This window comes from Vigna unguiculata, chromosome 6, assembly GCF_037176805.1.
Source record: "Vigna unguiculata cultivar grain cowpea cultivar isolate G323 ecotype 2 chromosome 6, ASM3717680v1, whole genome shotgun sequence".
In the NCBI taxonomy this organism is placed as follows: Eukaryota; Viridiplantae; Streptophyta; class Magnoliopsida; order Fabales; family Fabaceae; genus Vigna; species Vigna unguiculata.
The window spans coordinates 31666844-31684778 of record NC_140797.1 but is presented as its reverse complement, the minus strand read 5'-3'; positions in this window follow the sequence as shown (position 1 = coordinate 31684778).

The window sequence follows — 17935 nt, the reverse complement described above, 5'->3', positions numbered from 1 at the left end:
ACTATAGAAAAGTAGTTTCTAGAGAGATAATGTGTTTTAAAATAATGAAACTTGTTTATAACAAAACTATTTATACTAAAATCTTTTAATATTAAAATAATCAAGTCTCACTATTTTTAAACTACCATCACTTCTAAAATACAATTTTTCAGGTCTTTACATTTTATACATTTACCCTTTCCACATCTTGATTCATAGGAAAAACTGCACAAGAGAAGGATCACACTCACCACTTTTTAGCACAACTGCTCCAGGAGTTTAGTTGAAGATTGAGTTGAAATGGAGGTTATAATCATGGATAGTAGACCGGTAGGTGTTCTAGGCTCTTTCTTCTTGCACCTCCAAAATTTCTTCTACACCTCCAAAAAACTTTTAAATCCCAAAAATACCCTTTAACCATTTAATTAAAGCCACATGCATCACACCCCCAAAATTACTTTCGGATGTCGACTTCCGGTGAAGAATACTTCCGGAAGTAAAAAAATATCACCGAAAGTCGACTTCTGAAAGTCAAAATATATCACCGAAAGTTGACTTCTGAAAGTTAAAATATATCACCGGAAGTCGACTTCCGAAAGTTAAAATATGTCACCGGAAGTCGACTTCCGAAACTCAAAATATATCATCGGAAGTTGACTTTCGGAAGTCAAAATATATCACCGAAAGTTGACTTTCGGAAGTCAAAATATATAACCGGAAGTCGACTTTCAAAAGTCAAAATATATTACCGGAAGTCGATTTCCGGAAGTCAAAATATATTACCAGAAGTCGACTTTCGGAAGTCAAAATAAAGTCGACTTTCGGAAGTCAAAATAAATTTGACTTCCGGAAGTCAAAATTTATGTTTTTTTCGTTTATATTTTTTTAATTTAAAGTTTTGTTTTTAAATTTTATTTTTTAGTTTAATTTTTTTAATACATTATATAAAAAATTATATATACATATATATAATTTTATTTTTTAAATATATATATTAAAAATACTTAAGAAATAAATTAAATTAAAAATACTTAAACTTTATATTAAAAAAATATTAATTCTGCTTTAACTATTTTTAATTTTAATTAAAATTTATGTTTTCAAGTTTTAAATGATTTTTAGTTTATTATTTATTATTTTATTTATTTTTTATGTTTTCATATTTCTTAATATAATATTTTCAAATAAATTAAATTAAAAAACATTATTTTTTAATAAAATATTTTAAAAAATTAAAAAAAATGGAGTAATATTTTTAAAATATTCTTTAAGAAAATAAAAATTAGAATATTAATATATTATCGGAAGTCAAATTCGAAAGTCAAAATATATTAGCGGAAGTTGACTTCCGGGAGTCAAAATATATTATCAAAAGTTAACTTCCGGAAGTCAAAATATATTATCGGAAATCTAAATATATAATCGGAAGTCGACTTCCGGAAGTCAAAATATGTTATCCAAAATTGATTTCCTGAAGTCCAAATATATTATCGAAAGTTGACTTTCGGAAGTCAAAATATATTATCGAAAATTATTTTTGGGTGTAGATGGTCAAAGTTAAAAGGGTATTTTAGGTAGTTTGGTAAAATTTGAGGATGCTAAAGAAATGGTTGGAGGTGCAGGGAGAAACAACCATGTTCTATAGGCACACATACCCTTTGAGCTTGGGCCTACTATTCAACGCTAGGTAGATAGATTTTTCTTCTTGCACTTCCCTTATTATTAATTGCATTCCATATTAAAATGATTAAAATACCCTCTTAATTGCAGTATGTCATCACTGCTGCCATTGTTGTTTCCGTCGCCACTTCCATCATTGTTGTTGCCGCGCCGTCGTTACTGTACATTTGTTCTGCCGTGCATTCTATTCGAAAGGAAAAAAAAATAAAATAAAATAAGAGTGAGGGTTTGTTTTGAAAAAAAAATCGTTTTGAAAATTTGTTGCAACATGTATGTTTTGAAAAAATTATTTTCGAAAATTTTATTTCAGAAAACTTGAAACACATTTCATTAGTTTTGGAAGGTTGTTTGTTTTCGAAAGTTATTTTTGAAAACATTTCTTATATTTTTAAAAATTTGTTTCGCAAAATTCTGTCTTATAATTTATATTATAGAACTTCTGTACAAAAATCATATTCTAGATATTTAAAAAAAAAACGTTTTTAGAAAATTTCCATAATAATTAATCTATAAATCACAGTTACAAATGTATGAATTTTACGGAGGTGAAGTTGGAAATTATAGAGGTGCAAGGAGAAAAAAGTATAGATGGATTCATTATATTGAATGGGTAGTGAAAAAAACATATTTTGTACGGTGGGGTTTTATAGTTCGTTTAACCACTGTCAACTTAAACATAATTTTTGACATGTATATAATTTTAAAATTAAATCTTTTTTTTTTTTGGCAGACAGATAGATTTTTAGAATATCTTCAGTCCAGAAATCATAGGTGAAATATTTAATTTAGGATATCAATCTTTTAATTTTTTTATTGGATCATGCTAGTATAAAATTGTCAAATTTTAAGAATAAAAAATATTTTTTAATTTAAAATACGAATACAAATTTTAAAAATATATATCTCATATATATTTTGTAAAAAAGTCTTCAAAATAGTATAACGAGACTGAGTTAAAGTAAAATAAGAATTTATTACAGTATTTTATAAAACTCTTATATTAAATATATTTTTAATCCACCATTTAATCATACAAAAGTAAAATGCAATTTGAAAATAGGTATGTTTTATACTTCACATTATTTTAAATCGATCTGATGGATAATATTATTTTATAATTTGTATCTTCATCAGTAATTACGTATTAACAACAATTTTTTTTCATTTAATATATTGTATTATGCTTAAAGTAATATTATATTTATATTAACATATATTATAGTTCTATATTATAATTCTATATTTAACTATATATAATGCTGAATATTATAATTTTAGTAAAGAACAATAATTTGTTTTCTATTCATAAGTGTCCATTGGTTTTGGATAAATGGGTTCAATCAACATGTTAATGTTGAAATTGTATTCATTGGGTCATCTCTTTTTTAACTTCGAAGTTTTGGGTAATACTTTTTGCACTCCCATGCCTTTCTTTTTCACGGGGTTTGAAAAATGTCTGAAATTAAATTATACAATGTAAAAGTATCTTTTAAATTTCATAATATTACAATACAGTTTTAAAATTCTAAATTTTATAAATAAAAAATATATTTCAGATCACATAATTTATATTACACTTTAAATTTCATAATTTAAAAATATATTATGAAGTTTATAATTTAAATTTCATTTTCTTAATTCAGAATACGTTTTTAAATTACATAATATGTAACGTATTTTTAGATTTCAAAAATATATTTCAAATAATATAATTTTGGACTATATAATTTAAAAGATATTTTAAATTTTAAATTAAACAATATAAAATAAATTTCTAATATTATCCAAAATTTAAACTTCTTAAAAAGATAAAAAAAAAAGGAAAATATGAAGGGCTAAAAGATGTATCCGAAAGAAACGATAGTGTGAAGTGATTAACAAATTTTTGTGTTTGAAATATACAGAAAAACATAAGAGTAGTCAAATCATACAGAAAAATCAATGATTAGTTCTCTGCAAGAAATACCCTATTCACAAAAGTAAAGTATTATAAAAGTCATCATTTTGAAATATATGATTCCAATAAAATTCTACAATAATAGAATATTATATATTATTTAAAAGATGTAGTTGGGAAGTGGAATCTTAAGATATTAATGAAAAAGAAAATGGAAATGTGAATAATAAAATGAGATTTAAGCGTTTGTGAGAGCACAAAAGAAGAAATGAAAGAGAAAACCTTGGGTTTCCATATATACATAGAAACAGTGACAGTGAAAAGTGACGAAACACAAAGCTAAAGAATAGTAATTGAGTTATGAGTGATAGATAGATAGAAGTGCATCTATGTCTAGGCCCCTCTCAGGACGATATCATGTGTCATCAAACATTTGTGTTTCCTATTCATTCCTCCACACTGGCTTCATAGGGGTCACACAAAAAATTCATATCCTATCCATCTCCAAAAAATTCTCAGGTAAATTTTGAACGTAAAGTTGAGTTGAAATGGAATGGACAAGTGAATAATGTTCAATAAATAAAATTGAATAAAATAGACAATTTGATCGGATTTGGATAATAGATAAAATTTGTATGAATTTAAATATATTAAATTTTGGTTATATTGGATTGATGAGGTTGGATCAAATTCATTCAACTTGACCAATGCTTTATCCTATTTATAATATCCTCAGATAAACTATCAAATTCTATAAACGAGCAGAAATATATCCTTTTTCTATTTTTTATATTTTAAATTTAAAGTTGAAGTGAATGTTAAACTTAATTCAATCTTATAAAATTAGTGTTGAGATTTTTAAGATTTTTGAAAATATGAGATATGTGAGATATGTTATATGGAGAAATATGTTTTTGTATTTTATTGATATACTCTATATATAGAATAAAATGTAACAGAGTATCATATATTTATAATATCTCACTCTTAATATAAAATAATAACTAATTTTTAAAATTAAAATTTCTAAAACTGAAATATTTTCTAAAAACTAATTTAAATAAAAAAAGATAACATTCCTTCTTGCTTAATATTTGTTTATTTAAATTTTATATCTTCATATATATTTGATTCCCAATCTTTTGATGTTTGATTTTTTCCTTTTTTTTGCTTGTAATTTTTGTTTTTCTCTTTCTTTCATGGCATCACATCTTTCTTCAATTTGATATTCTTCTTTGTATTTCTTCTTTTATCATCATCATCTTCTTTATCAATGGTGGATTTCATAGTAGTGGCATTAGACTTTTGTAAATATTAGAATGTAGAACTCTATCTATTTTCTTCAATTGGAAGTCTACTTTTTTCCAGAGATATTTATCTTCTTCTGATTTTGATTTTTCTTTCATACTCACTTTATTTGTAGCACATTCCTCCTTCATCAAATCCAAAGTAAATCTTTTGTCTTTCATGTGAACTTCAAATACTTCTATGTTGTTAGCTTTTTTTATCACAAAAACTTTATTTTCAAAGGAGATCTTATAACCTTTCTCTAACATTTAAGTAACAACTAACAAATTCTGAGTAATCTCAGGAACATATAAGACATAAAAAATTAATAAATTAATTTGATACCCGAATGAGTTTTAATTGAATAGTTACACAATCTGAACATCTTCTTAAGAATCTTGGGATTTGCATACCTTTTCCACATGTCCCAATTGACCGCATTTGTGACATTTGACATCTGGCCTCCACCAACACCGGTTGGATTGATGACTTTTTTTCTTGCAATGGGGACAAGATGGAAAAACCTCTGTGTTGTTGTATTTGCTCCTTCTAATTTTTTTGACTACAAGAGCATTCTCTTCCGTGTAATTTAAATCACCTTCAACCACCTCATGATCTTCCCTCATCAATCTTCGACGTTCTTGTGCTTGCAAGGCATGTATAACCTTTGTCAAGGTAATTGTAAATAAATCTTTTGTGTTTTCTAAGGAAGTAATAGATGCCTCATATCTTTTCGGCATTGTCACCAGAATTTTCTCAACGAGTCTAGAATCTGGAAACTCTTTTCCCAACAATTTTATCTTCTTGGCAATATCCAATAATTTGTTTGAGTATTCTTTAATTGTCTCCGACTCTTTCATCCTTTGCATCTCGAATTCCCTTATCAAGTTTAAAACTTTCATGCCTCGAATCTTCTCGTTCCCTTTATATTCTGCTTTCAAGTATTCCCAAATTTCTTTGGGAGACTTTAGAGTCATGATCCTGGTCATAATCATTTGTGAAACACCTGCGAACAAGCATGATTTTGCCTTTGCCTTTCTTGTCTTTTTGTCTTTATGCGCTTTGATTTGAGCCATAGTGGAATTTTCAGGCAAGGGAACATCATCTTCCTCTATGACTTCCCATAGATCTAGCCCCTCTAGATATGTTTGCATCCTTACCACCCATAGATCATAACTTTCACCATCAAAGAGTGGAATAGCGACATGTGACATATTTCCTTACATTCTACTGACAGTAAAACCAATGGCTCTGTTGGAATTTTTAGGGCTTTTGGAAATATGAGAGATATATGAGATATGTTTTACGGAGGAACATGTTTTTATATTTTATTGATATACCCTATATATAGAGTAAAATGTAATAGAATATCAGTTATAAAATATTTACAATATCTCACTTTTAATATAAAATAATAACTAATTTCAAAAACTGAAACATATCTCTAAAACTGAAATATTTTCTAAAAACTAATTTAAATAAAAAATATTAAGTAATATTCTCAACAATTAGTTCATAAGGTGAGATTTGTATTATTTATAGAGTGTAATTTAATATTTTTTAGTTGATATCAAATTCCCAACTCATTCTCTTCATGTCAAAGCATATATTTCTTGAGTATGAAATTAGACATTAATAGGTGATATGATATATTATATATTTATTTATATACTATTTACTTATATACGGTAAATTTACTTATTTCTATTTGATGTCAAATCTCTAACACACCCTTCACATGTCAAAAATACGCATCCTAAGTGTGAAACTAGATCCCGTAGCGGGTGATACGATGAACCAACAAAGAAATTTTTTTGATAAGATATACTTTAGATGACTTATCTTAAGAAATATATTTTAAGTCTAACTCAACCTTACAAAATCAACTTGTAAAGTGAGATATGTATATACTTTATATATTGTAAATTCATTTTATTTTCAAGGGTTAAATATTTTTTAATCCCTAAACTTGAATACAAAATTGGAATTTGTCTACATCACAAACCTTGGTACATTTTGGTCCCAAACTTTACAAATGAATGAATATAATCCTTTTAATCCAATTGTATTAAAATAAAATTTATTAATGTATCAAATACGTTTCAAATTAACATTTGAACTGTCCACACTGTTTGATACATTCCAACTCAAATAATTAACAAATCTACAAAAATTAATGTCGTTGGATTAAAAGACTATATTCATTTATTTTTAAAGTTTAAAAATCAAAATATATTAAAATTCAAAATAAAGATAAATTTTAATTTTTACGTCCAAATTTAAAAATTAAAAATACATATTTATCTGTAATTTTAATTGATGTAAAATTTTCAATAAAGTTCTTACCGATAAAAGTGAATTTTATAAAAATCACGGTTTCCAATTATAAAATTAAATTTTTTAACATAAAGTCTTCGCCTAATTTCTCAATAGGATATTATGTATCAAAAAATTAATCTTAAAAAATGTGTCTAACCTTTTGTTTTCTTTTTCTCTTTCTGAAATAAGTGTGCACTTGTCGTGATGTGGCAAGGAACTACGCTATAATAAGATGGAGTCAACATTGTAATGATGTGTAAGATTGATGTGATGCAGAAGAGAAGGGTTAAAAGTACTTTTGATTTCATAGTTTGTGAGTAATTTATATATATATATTTGCTTATAGTGTATTGCATGTAGAGGGCCAGCATCTTGAAGGAAGGAAAAGTTGAATGAAGAGCAATATACGAATATCTCTGAAGATTTCATGATGTACCACATGACCAAAAAGTTGTGAGACAAACAACGACGACGACAACAAAATTTAAGGGGATCAGATATCGAAGCCACCATGTTCTTTTGTCTTCGTTCTCTTGCTTCTGCTAATCAACTTCAGTTGTTCTTTTGTTTGGTTTTGTGTACATCTTTTTACGGGAGATATTTTCAGATAAAGAGTTAATGTTTTTTTTGTTAGGCTTTTGTATTTGTTAACAGATGAGTTAAATTCACAACCTTTTTCATGTTTTATTTTGAATTTATAAGTCTTGTTAGGTTTACAGAGAAAGTTTCATTGGAAAGATACAATGTTAATGAGATCTGAGCTTAATTATATAAGACATTGACACCATTCTTAACTCAAAATCTTAAGACAATGAATTTATGGGGTCTTTATTCTGATATAGTGCTATATTTTCTCATTTCTAATTAATGTGAGACTTAAACTCACACTTAGATTTCTAATAAGTCTAACTTTACAAGTTAACAATATACTAGTTATTTTGGAGTGTGAAATTTCATCACAATCTTATTTTTAAAAGATATCTAAAATGAAAGATGAAGATAATAAAAAATATTTAAACTCAGTTTGATATCAACTTTTATAAGCTCTCTACTAAGAAGTGAAGAGAAGAAAAAGGTGAGGCATGCATGTGGGGAAGACAGAAAAAGACAGAGAAGAGAATAGGTGAGAGGAGAGAATAAGAAAAGAGTAACAGTGGTGTGTTGTAGGGCCAATGTTTTGGTCTTTTAGGGTTATAGCTTTTCACTATTTTGGGACATGGGTAAGCATGCATCCTTTTCTCACACTTTTTATTACTTGAAATCTGCAAACCAAGTACACATACACACCTGCTTTCTTTTCATCTTTTTCTTTATTTATTTAATTTCATTTGCAAGGACTATTTAAGTCTATAATCATTTTTATTCACCATACATTAGTTTTGCTAACTCATATTCGATCTTAGAAAAAAAATATTTATAACTTCAAACTTTCTGCATAGAAAAAAAGATGGTTAAGATAACATTTTTCATTCAAAATGGTAAGTTAGGTTCACGATATTCAACATGATTTTTCACTGCATGAATATTTGTTTATAAGTGCGTAAAGCTTAGGTTATTATTAATCACATTGATAACTATATCTTAGATTAGGTAATAATTTGACTTAAATATGTTTTTAATTAGATTGGTAAAATGAGTGAGTTAAACAATATTCATACTTTTTTTAGTCCTTTAAATTTGAAAATCACTATTTTTCTTCATCTCTAATATTGTTATATTATTTTCATCATGCATAGTTTTTTTTTTTTTGTTACATCTGTTTGACTTCTTTGCAAGTACTCTAACTTTCTCTTTTCTGTTGTTTACCAATCATGAATCAACTATGTGGATGGCATGTTGGCAAAAGTCACCTACAAAAAGGAAACAACATGGTAAAGAAAGAATGGATAAGTGCCCAATTTTAATTTATTTTTAAAAAGGAGGTCATGACTCATTACTTCTTTTTTTTTCTAACTTTTCTTCTTTTCCATGGATCAATTTAATAATATTCGGAAAAAGAAAAAAATGATAGGGGAAACTAGGAGTTCCTTCAACATTTTTTAACCTAAATAAAGCTAAAAACAAACACATAAAGTTAAAAACAAACACACAAAACTAAAAATTTATTGTTTGGACTAAAAGTTAGAGAGTGAAATAGATCAAGAAGAAAAAGAGAGAGAAAAAAAGTGAAAAAAAGTAATTATTTGGATTAAGAAAAAACTAAAAGAAACTAAAGTTTATTAGTAATTTAACTAATGTAATAAAATATTTTTTTAGGTTAGTCAATTTATAAAATGACAAAAATATCTATTAGTTTCTTTTATTTAAATTGTAACGATGTGATTAAAATTATATATATATATATATATATATATATATATATATATATATATATATATATATATATATATATATATATATACGAAAATTTGAATAGAGATGTATATAATTGATTATGTCTCTATTTCTTTTATTAATATTTAAGTTTTTATTTATGATTAAATATGTTTGTAATTATTAAACTTGGAAGTAAAATTGGAATTAGTTCATGTTTTAAAAAATTTTGACATTTTAGTCTTCAAACTTTAAAACTAAATATAGTCTTTTTAACTCAATGACATTCAAATTTTTACGTGTTATAAACTATATTCCAAACTAAAATTGAGCTAGAATATCAAGATACAATTTCTAATATAGTGTTAAATAGAATGTGTGAAATAATGTAAACAACTCATTTATTTTTATATTAATATCAATATACAATTTTAATTCATTTATTAAAACATATATTAGAAATTAAGTGGGTAACTAACTTATACATTTTTTACATTACATATTTTGGACACTTGACTCTATTTCTAGAAGGCTCATAAGTTGAATTAGATTCAAAGATCTCCTCCTGTCAAACTACATTTACTATAAGTTGTCACCAGAACAAAATTACATAATAGAAACTTAGTGTAAGAATATATCTTTGAACAATTTTCTTTGATTTTTTTCCCCTAAATCCCGTAGAAGATAAAATTGGATTTTGGGCTGAGGGTTTCCTAAAAAGGCAAGTTGGAATAGTGATTAAACATTCAAATCAAAGTAGTGTAGTAGTCTAATAGAAACATGAGTGATTTTTGAAACTAACAAGGAGGAACATGAGAGTGAACATTGAAGATGTTTAATTGAAATGTTAAGTTTCTAGACAACACGAGCTTACTAGTTTATTCTTTTCTATCATTCACTTATGGGTGATTGTGTTCATGTACCGTGATGGATGAAAATGCATGTTAGAAATTAGGCTTTGTCCATGGCTTACCTGTTGGAGCAAATTATGTGTATGTAAGGAAAACTAACAAGTCTTGTCATTTGTTTGGATATGATTTTGGTTCATGTTATTATTATGTGGTATAGGGTTGAGTTTGTAATAAAGGAAGGATTTTATGATTTATAACTATGTTAATTTCATGAATGGATGTTAAATATTTTTAGGTGTTGAAGTGAGCTAACAAATATTTATTAGTGATAGGAATGAATTATATTCTCCTTTTTTTAATAGGCAAATAATTATATTAAATGGAGCAAAGATCTCAACAAAGAGAATTACAATTGTTTTGATCTTTAGCTAAAACAATCCATTTCTCTCCACTTTCTTCATCCTTGTATAATTTGGATCCCTTGCATATTCCATCATTTACTCATAATAGCGTGTTACCATTGAGAAAAACACAACTTCATGTCTAGTTCTCAATTTATAAGTTTATTTTCTCTATTGTTGTTCTCGGCATATCAACCTCTGTCTAATATATCTGCACAAGTTTCTAATAAAACATGAACAACATCTCTTTCCTATGGATTTTTATCCATCAAATTATATTTGCAAAAAAGATAGATCTGGACTAAGATGTCCGAGATTAGAAAACATCATTTGAATAAATAAATAAAAAACCATAAAAGTCCCATGCAACCTTGAAAGAACTAACCAAATGACACTCCAAATGCTTTTACATAGATTTGTCTTATTGCTCTCTCATTGATGGTTTAATGCAAACAAAGTTACAACACTCACTTTCTCTCCCCTCTGTCACATAGCTAGGTAGATATAGACTTTAAGCACATAGATGGACAAAAAAACCAATTCGAATAAGAGAATTTAGCTTTTAGGTTTTTTTTTGGTAATCCAAGCCCATGCCTTGATTTGTGCTAAGGTAAATAATCTCCTCAGGATCCAACTTTCCTTTCCCTAACAATATATTATTTCTATGGGTCCATATGTTTCATATGATTGCAAACCACATACATTTCCACGCACAATTTCCTTTATAACTTAAACCAAGAAGAGTAAATAGAAAGAAGTTAGCTTGTGCACTATTTTGGTAAGTTGCACATATACTTGCCCATTTATCACACTAGTTCCAAGTATTTGCAACAATTGTACACGTGAAAAATAAATGACTTAGTACCACACAACATACATGTTTTGTTTTCCACATTAATCAGTCTATTAAGTAAATTGTCTTTTGTAGCGACCTTGTTGAGCAATACTTTTCAAACAAAATGTTGAGTTGATGGTAAAGCTTTTACTTTCTAAAACTGTTTGTACAGATCTTCATCCTCCCTTACTACATTATCTTGTATTCTTGTTTTAATATAATGTATATGTTGCCTGGTTTGCATGTGTTATAAACAATTATTGTTAAACATTTGTTTTATGTGTATGTGAGGTATGGTTGTATGAATGATATGTGTTGCGTGTCTCAGCAAAAAGGTGGGCTTTGTGTGAGTAGCCTTGTATGGGTAATGGTATCTTATAAACTTTGTAAGTCTTTGTGTGAGTATGATTGACTTTGTAAGTCTCTATGTGAGCACGAATTTTAGCTGTGTTAGCGAATGATTGGTAAAATTTGTGTGAGTGGTACAATTGGTAATCTTGTGTGGGTTGAGATATCTTAAGTTGTGTGGGAAAACATGTTTGGGAGCTCCATGTGAGTGAGATAGTGAATAAACTTTGTGTGAGAGAAAGGTTTGAAACTCCATGGGAGTGTTATAGTTAACACTTTCACATGAATAGGATATATGGTAACTTTGTGTGAGTTGGTGGGGGTTCTCTGTGAACCTGTGACTCTGTATAAGTTTGAGACCTTGTATTCATATAATGTTGCAAATGTATATGAGTTACTATAAATGCTAGAAACTATGTAAATTATGTGGATAAATTGTGATGATAAATTATATATTTTAGTTTTAACCTGTAGGATATGTGTTTTTATAATTGACTCTTATGTTTGTTGTGTTTGATTGCGATGATCATAATTTATCATTAGATTAGATGATAGTACACATGTTGAGGATTCACAACATTTAAGAGTGTTATGTGGGTAGTTCTTGGAAAAGTAACTTTTTCCTTAGTTGTTTTTAGTACTTTCAAACAAAAAAAGTTCTTTTCATTTGTAAACATTTCATTAAGATAACAATTTTACATTTTTTGAACAATGAGACATGTATTTCTTTTATTACTGGATGAAGGAATTCATTTTCTATTTTATGTTTAAATTAATAATGGTATCAAAGTTATAAGTGTCATGTTTTTAGTATAAGAGCCACATGAGTTTCAGTAGCATCCTAGTAAGGATGATTCCCTATGACTGACTAGACACAATTTACTTTCCCATCATAGACATAAACATCTTAACATATTATTCCTTCCTAAAACTAACTATGTTCACCACACACCACATGCCATATCACAATCATACCATAATAGATTTTCATTCATAAATATACATTCAACTCAATTTAAATATAAGAAATTATAATTTATTATCCAATATAGGCTAATAATATCCAAATACAATATATTAATAAAATGTAGTAATACAGTTAAAGAAATTAAAAGTATTAACATTTAGAACATTTAGCTTAATATTTCAAAGTTCAGAAATCACTCTCGCTCAACTAGTAGTTGACTCACCTAATGATTTAAGCACATGTTGCAATTAGTCCAACTAGTATTTTTCTCACCCAATTAGAAAGCATTAGTACACCTAGTGAATTTTTGTTGTTGTCGCCCATAACTCAAAATATTTGCCCAACAACTAAACCATTGAGAGTTTTTATTAAAATAACTCATTGAGCAAGAATTTATCACCCAGTGACCAAAACTCTTAGATTTTCAATTAATTAAATTTTGTCCAACGTGAGTTAGCTAGCCCAATGACCAAAGCTCTTAGGTTTTTAATTAATGAAATTTCGGCCAATGAGTTTTGCTCACCTAGCAACTCTCCATAATTTAAAAACCTACAAAATATGACGAGGTCCAATAGGTTCAAATTGAGTTTTTTCTTCATTTGTTATGCCTAACCATAAATATTTTGTTCTAAAATAATAACAAATCTAACCAATTTGACGAAATTGAAATACTATGGCTTTTCATGACTAAAAACACAACAAATCTCTAAGTATTCATCTCAAGATTGAAACAATTTAAATATATTCATAAACACACAATTGTTGCATAAAATCAAAAATTATGACCACTCTACCTTCACTTTCAGGCCATCTACCCTAATGAAATATCATAACTTAGCTTCCTTTACCTATCAAAGTTCGTTTGCTCAATCTTAAGTTCAATACCAACTCTACTACTCTCACAAGTAAGCTAAACCTACACATAGAAAACCCATATGACCTTAAAATAACAAAGATTCATCTTTGCCATACACGAACCACATGCAATGCTTCCAACCCCAATACATGCAAAACTTTCCAAAACTAATCTCAAGAAAAGGCAAAGAGTAACTTACTTTAAAAGCAATTTTGATTAGGTAGACTTGCTCTGTTCTTCACCGGAATCTCTATTGTAGACTCTGATCTAAGAAGGGATGGATAAATTCATCAGAACTCTATAGAGGAGTTAGAGAAGGTAAAAATAATCTATTTGTAAAGGGATGATGGTTTTTTGAATGAAGTTTAAATAGTTATTTTTTCCTATTTATAAATTTTGTAGTCAAATAATAAAATATTCATACTTCATAAGAGTTATATCATTTTCATTCTTAAACAATTTTCCATGTCCTTATGGGAGGATAATATTTTAATTATATCGTGTAAACTTGAACAAATATTTTCTCCATAGGATTATTTGATCTTCAAAACAAAAAGTTAACAAAAAGACTTACATTGGAAGACTTAATTTGTCAAGTTTAAGATTTAGTGGTAGATAATAAATATGCTGACACATGGACCATATTTGAATATTTTATTCATGATAAAAGTTATTTGCAACACAAAATTGCAAAGGAGGCTAGAAGCAACATAGTTTTATAAGTCTAGAGAGAAGGAATATGACTTTGCATGAGTAGTTCTTGGCACTTTAACAAGATGTTTCAAGATTACAAAAAGAATTAAGTAGAATCTTAGAGCTGCATTGGAAATAGGTTTGAGTATTTCTCCAATACAACTTTCCAATTCACGTAGCAAGTCAAGATTAAGTTGTAGATATCTTTACGAAATTGTTACAGACAAATATTTTTTAACAATGGAAAGAAGTGGGATGGAGGATGGAATAAACATTTATGTTTACAAAGAAGTTTTGTTGAATAAACTTAAATGAGAGTAAATGTTGAATAAACTTAAATGAGAGTTAACATGTTAGCAATTTTAGAGTGAAAAAGTCCGGAGTGTGTCTTAATTTGTAATAATTTGCAGACTTTAGAGCTTAGAATTGGAAAGACAAATCCAAGTCTATTATAAGTTCACAATATTCTTTGATTTATATGAATGAAAAGTGAATCAAAATATTCACACAAGAACAAGACTTGTTATCTATAAAATGAAGAAATATTGACATTTGTTTCATATTATTAACATTATGATATTCTACCAAGAAGAAAAAGAGTGCTAAGAAATAATGATAAAGGGCCATGTTCTTTTGTGAATTATCTTGGTCACCCTTTTTAAAATATTTATCATTTTTTACATTAAAAATTTATCATTTCTACATTGAATGAAATAAGAAAGTTGCGTATTTGTATGTTCTTTTAAGTTGTCGTGGGGTAGTACCTTACTTGAAGGAAGTATATCGCTATATAATTACCGACTTATACTTGTTATTGGAATGAAATTTTTGTCAATGATTGATCTAAGAAACTTTAGTTATTAAAAAGGTTAAATATATTTTTTGTCCTTTAATTTTAGTGAAAATTGAAATTAGTCCTTTTTGAAAACTTTGGTCCAATTTAATCCTTAAACTTTAGAAAAACGTAAATTTAGTCATTTTAACCCAATTTTATTAAGTTTATTTGACGTTTCAAACACGTTTCATGATAATATTTGAGTTTGTTTATACCGTTTAACACATTTATGCTTCAATGTTAGTTGAGGAACGTGTTTGAAATGTCAAATAAACTTAAAAAGAAAATTTATTTAAATAAGTAAATCCATGCATTTAAAAAGATTAAGAACTAAATTCACACATTTAAAATGATCAGGAACTAAATTAGTTTAAAATTTTCAAAAAGAACTAATTTTAATTTTTACTAAATGAAGTACTAAAAATATATTTAACCTCCAATAAAATAATGAGTATTGTAGCTTTTTAAGGAGTTTGGCTTCGGATTCTATTATACATGTTTGGAAGTGACCTAATTATGCTATTAATGGATACACATTTTTCACAAAAATCTTAAAATGAATGGATAAGTACAACAAATTACCATGTTTGTGTCAAAGAAGAACAATGAATACAGAGGCGGAGCCTCATAGGAGCAGGGAGGGGCCTAGGCCCCCCAAATATTTTTTATTTTTTTTTTCAAAATTATATATCCATTTTTTTAATTTTTAAAATTTTTGAAAATTTTAAAATTATAAATAGTATATTTTAAAAATTGATGATAATTAAATTGTGTCTCTTTATTTATTTTATAAAATACAATATTTAATGTTAATAAATAATAAAAAATAAAAAAAATATTTAGGTTTAATTAGTCTTCTAGTATCTGTTTTCGTCTAAAAATATCAAATTGCCACTAAATTGAAAGTAAAAGAATGGGAAGATCAACTTACATTTTTGGAAACAATAACCAAAAGAGTAATTAAATCAAACATTTATTAAAATAATTTTATTTTCTTTTGTCATTGCCTTTTAAAATTTTGACAAAATTGTACTCATCTCTCACTATCATATGTTTTTTTGAAGAAAAATGAAGTTAGACACGTACTCATTATGTTTGTTCTCATTTCTCATCTGTTTCCTTCATTTATTGAAGAAAGAAAATGTAACTATCTCTTGTCTTACTTGATGATGAAATATTACTTTAATAGTTATTAAAATTATTTTTTATCTCATGAGCCTTTTGTATACTTACTTTTTATGATAATAGAAGAAAACAAAACATGTATTTATATGTTTTTTATAACCGATTTTTAATTGTGACTTGATTATAATATATTTTTCTTCTAATACTTATGTCTCTCAATATTTTATTAGATTATGATAAATTATTTTTTAGTATATTTAAAAAAAAACATATCGATGAAGAATAAAATAATGAATTTATTTTGTAGGAGTAGTAAAAGGGAAGCTACACGTGAAGATGAAAATCAGTTAAATTATATTTCTTCACATCTTTTAAAGTATTTAAAACATTATACTAATAATCCAATTTAACGATCCAATTGTTTTATAGAAGAATCATTTTTTAAAGTGTTATACTAATGATCCAATCAAATAATAAAAAAAATTATATTATTCTAGTCCCTCCAAAATTTTTGGTCAAGATCCGCCGTGAATTCACAAGAAAATCCTAATTGATATTGTTGAATTGGAATGCATACAAAAATGGTTTAATTTAAATTTGAGCGTCTGATTCTACTACTAATAAGACAAGAATAAATAACTGCGACAAGAATAAAAAGGACGTGAGATATCATAATTATTTGCTCTTTTATATTACTGAGTAAGCACAGCAAATGTAATTTACACTGATTATAACTGTTTTCAATAAAATCAATTATAATTTCAGTATAAGAACACAACTTCAGGATTGAAAAAGAAAAAAACTCAAAGTTAATATTTTTAAATATAATCTATTTATCTAATATCATTTTCAATATAACTATGTTTAATCTAATTATACTTCGAATCTGATAATGAAACGATATTAATGTTACATAGTATAATCATATCATATACATACAAATCACCCATAATAAATTATGTATCAAAAAGTGAGGATGATGATTGCATGTTAATTTTTTTTTTCGATAGGTTCCATCCAAATTAATTTTTTTTATCAGTATTAAACGAGTTAAAATCGTACATTTTCTCCCTTTTTCCTTTCATTTATCTATTTTTGGCATATCTGTAAACAGGTGTTAATAAAAAATTTAAACTTAATTTGATTAAATTAACAAAAGTAATAAAGTGGGTTTAAGTTGATATATTAATTTGATCTGACAGGTAGAAGGTGAATTAGGGCAACCCAGAAAGCTGCATGTGAGTAATTTCAATCAATCACGATCAGAATCAAATTATGACATGAAAACAATAATAATCCATCAGTCATAATGTAAAAGTAATCTAATTATAGCACTTCTTTCCCTGCTACCAGCTTTATCACATTTCAAATCAAACAACAAGAACACCAGCACTTGTTCAAAACACTTGTTTGTGATGAATTAGGGTTTTGTAATCTAAGTTTATTAACAAGAATACTTGTCAAATTGTTTAACTGATAAGACTCTTGGTGAGAGGGGTGAAAAAGTGAGAATAATCTGAGAAGGAAAAGAAGGAAACAAGACACAGCA